This window comes from Rhinopithecus bieti, unplaced genomic scaffold (genome assembly GCF_001698545.2).
Source record: "Rhinopithecus bieti isolate Rb0 unplaced genomic scaffold, ASM169854v2 scaffold_11380, whole genome shotgun sequence".
NCBI classification, from domain to species: Eukaryota; Metazoa; Chordata; class Mammalia; order Primates; family Cercopithecidae; genus Rhinopithecus; species Rhinopithecus bieti.
The window spans coordinates 3,222,330-3,226,414 of record NW_016807225.1 but is presented as its reverse complement, the minus strand read 5'-3'; the positions used below and the strand labels follow the sequence as shown (position 1 = coordinate 3,226,414).

The 4,085-nt window shown below is 49.1% G+C and overlaps 1 pseudogene; it reads left to right on the top strand.

The window, feature by feature from the left end:
• The first annotated feature begins 966 nt into the window (after window positions 1-966).
• LOC108534979 (histone H1oo pseudogene) lies at window positions 967-2,880 on the top strand (annotated as a pseudogene).
• The last annotated feature ends 1,205 nt before the right edge of the window (window positions 2,881-4,085 follow it).

Here is a 4,085-nt window from a genome sequence, read left to right as displayed (position 1 = left end):
GAGGTTGCAGTGAGCCAAGATGGCGTCACCAGCTGGGCAACAAGAACGAACTCTATCACACACACACCAAAAGAAACAGGGTCTTACCGATGTGATTAAATTAAGATTCTTGTGATGGGAAGATTATCCTAGATTATTTGGGTGGGCCCTAAATGCCATCAAAGTGTTCTTCAAAGAGGGAGGCAGAGGGAGATTTGACACAGACAGAGGAGGAGGCGGCAATGTGAGCACAGAGGAAGAGATTGGAGCGATGTGGCCAGAAGCCAAGGATGCAGCCACCCCCAGAAGCTAGAAGAGGCACTGGACAGATTCTCCCCTCCAGCCTCTGGAGAATGCTCCACCCTGCTCACACCTTGAATTTGGCCCAGTGATAGGTATTTCAGACTCAAGGCCTCCAGGACTGTGAGAGAAGAGATGACTTGTTTTTTGTTTGTTTTGTTTTGTTTTTTTAGACGAAGTCTTGGTCTTGTCCCCCAGGCTGGAGTGCAATGGCGCGATCTCGGCTCACTGCAACCTCCACCTCCCGGATTGAAGCGATTCTGCTTCGGCTCCCCGAGTAGCTGGGATTACAGGCATGCACCACCACGCCCAGCTAGTTTTTATATTTTTAGTAGAGACGGGGTTTCACCATGTTGCCCAGGCTGGTCTAGAATTCCTGACCTCAGGTGATCCACCCGCCTCGGCCTCCCGAAGTGCTGGGATTACAGGCGTGAGCCACCGCGCCTGGCCAGATGACTGCTGTTTTAAGTCACCAAGCTGTGGTAATTTGTGAAGACAGACACAGGAAATAAACACCCCCTCCAAATACGGTGAATTTGGAGGAGCACGTGCTAAGAATCCCTGAAGGGAGCTGACATCTGACATGCTCCCGTAGTAAGGCCAGTGTCCGACCTCCCTCCTTTCTGCCGGCTCCTGCCTTCGCTTCTCTCTTCTGCCCTCCATGAGCCTCCACGATGAGGTGTAAAGATGAAGACGTGTCTACACCGGGAAGAAGGGGATGGTAGGGAGGAGGGTAGGGAGCACACATCTCCAGGTTTGTATCAGTTCTGCAACCGAGAAGTGAGTTCTCTTTTTTCCCTTGTATCCACACATACACATTCAGGGAAAGATTCTGATTGGTCTTCTTGGGTCTGGTGCACAACTCTTAGGCCAATCAGCTTGGCCAGGGCTAGGGCCCAGCACTGTGATTGGCAGCCCCAACAGAATCCCATGGACTCTGAGAAGGACAGCGCCACCAAAAGAGCAGAAGAAAGGGATGTTGGGCAAAGCAGCTGAAATAGCGAAAATCTGTATTTGATCTACAAACAGAACACTGGGCTGGGTGCGGTGCCTCACACCTGTAATCCCAGCACTTTGGGAGGCTGAGGCAGGTGGATCACCTGAGGTCAGGAGTTCAAGACCAGCCTGGCCAACATGACGTCTCTACTAAAAATACAAAAATTAGCCAGGTGTGATGTGCGCCTGTAATCCCAGCTACTCGGGAGGCTTAGGCAAGAAGATCGCTTGAACCTGGGAGGCAAAGGTTGCAGTGAGCCAAGATCACTGCCACTGCACTCCAGCCTGAGTGACAGAGCAAGACTCCGTCTCAAAAAAATAAAATAAAAATAAAATAAAATAAAGAGAAAAGAACACTGCAGTCTTTCATAAGCTTTCCCAGAATCCCTCTCTGAGTTTTCAAATCATAGCCAGGATCATAGATTGTTAGAATGTGAAGTAATAGAAAAGTCATCTGGTTCAATCTCCTCATTTTCCTAGGAAACTGAGGCCCAAGGCAGGAGAGTAACTTTCCCCAAGGTCACACAGCTAGTAAGCTAGAGAGCTGGGGCATTATCTAGTTCCAATTCATGGCCAAGTGCTCTTTCAGCTTCTCTGTCCCTGCCAGCAGTTAGCACGCTACCTACCCTCCAGCACCTACTACCTTGAATAGGGCCCAGGGTCTGGACTGGGGAGGATGGCTGGCTTCTGTATTCCCAGAACAGGCTAAGCCTCCTCCTCTTCTGACCTCCTTTACTCCAGCCCAGCAGGCTGGGACACAGATACTCTGGAAGGGCTGGAGGGACTGGTTCTCCTGGGGACATCCTCCACTTCGAGTACCTGCTGAAGCAGGCCCTGGCCACCAGCATGCAGCTCAGCCTCCTCGCCAGGCCCCTCAACTCCAAGGCTGGAGGGCTACTGGCAGCTTCAAATTAGTTCCCAAGCACAAGATGAAAATCCAGTCTAGGAAGATGCCCCCCGCCCCTGGACAGCCCCAGGAGAGCTAATGAGGCCAGGGGAAACCGCCCCAAGAAACCAGGTGAGGCAAAGAAAGACCCTCCCAACTTGAGCAAGGTGAAAAGGCAGCCAGGAAGCCAGCAGAGGTGCAGACGTCTCCTCCCAAATTAGGTACCGCCAGGGAGAAGACCCCCCCAGCAAGACAGTGAGGCTGAGGACACCAAGGCAAAGCTAAGCAAGGCCCCCCACAAAGCCAAAGTCATGCAGGCCTCTTCCTGTGCCAATGGGCTCAGCAAGAAGTCAAAGGCCAAAGGCAGCAGGAGCAGCTAAGGAGACGCTGAGGCCCACAGGAAAATCAAAGCTGGGAGTAAGAGTTCAAAACTCACGGCCAGCAAGGTCAAGAACGGCGCTGCTTCCCCACCAAAAGAAGACGGTGGCCAAGGCCGAGGCCCCAAAAGGGGCAGCTGCTCAGGGTGCTGGGCAGAGGCCAAACACCAAGGCAGCTTCTCCTGCTGGGGCAGTGTGTCCAAGGTGGTGCCTGCACACCTGACCGGGAAGACAGAAGCCTCCAAGGGCCTGAGAAAGCTTGGGCTGTCCATCAAGGCCTCATGATCCGAAGTGTTCAGAGGGCTGAGGCCTTGCGCCGGGGTGGAAATGGAGAGAGATTGAGCCTCTGCCCTAGTTTTATTCCCCATCAAGCCCACGACTCTATTTGTTTAATTGTAAGCTATTTATCAATAAAGACTTTTGGTTTTTTTCCCAACCCCTGCCCCCCAAAAGAAGTCCAGGGCAGGAGAGTAGCTTTCCCCAAGGTCACACAGCTAGTAAGCTACAGAGTTGGGGCAGGATCTGATTCTGATTCGTGGGCCAGTGCACTTTCATCTTCTCTGTTTTCTTGGGTCAGGTGTCTCTGTGTCTGTCAGCAGCCCTCCGGTCCCTGCTACCCTGAAAGGTGTTTTGTCTCTCTTCCTCACACCACCTCCCGATCTGGGAAGACACAGATGTGTTCCGGAAAATGCACTAAGATCCAGCATTTCAGTTCCAGTTGTGCCACTCTTATGATGTGATTTTGGCCGCAGTTTCATTTCCTATCAATTAGGGACAAGAATTTTATTGGAAAGAGTCATTCTGAAGACAATGTGGAATGTATCTGAAATTGCCATCCCTGTGAATATAATAATATTCCATACACAGTTGTCAAGTTTGCAATTACAGGCAATGACTTTACTTAGATTCCCTAAGATCATCTGTTTGCAGGGCCTCAGCCCATTGAAATGAATTTTCTTTGCTACTTACCTAGTTTCAGGCCATCTGCAACTTTGTCCTTCCTTTCTCCAAGTCCATGTGTTAACTAAACTTTCCTATACCTTACCAGTTTTTTGATATTGATCAAGATCAAACCAGATGAAAATGCTATTTTGTGGCTTTGTTTTCTATCTGCTACTCCTTCCTCTGTGTCCCCATCTAATAAAGAAGCAACACTTTCCTTTATTCTCCTCTTTTTTTGCAATATCTTTGATGACTGTTTTCTGAGCCTATTATGTACTCAGTTCACACATTGTTTCAGTTTTGCTTTGGTTTTCTGGTTTTGTCTCCTTAAGGTTTCAGCAGTGTATCATTTTTTTTTTTCTTCTGGCAAAGAAGCTTACATTATAAAAAAGGGAGAGATCATTTTGAAGTATTACATTGCTTACAGCAATGCATGGTTCATGGAAAACAAACTTTAATTGACAATGATGACAGTTAATTCTGGGATTTTGGTTCTTGTGACTTCACTCATTCAAACTTGAATCAACACTAGTTTTGTTGGTCTGATTTAAGAAAGGAATATATTCTGGCCGGGCGCGGTGGCTCAAGCCTGTAATCCCAGCACT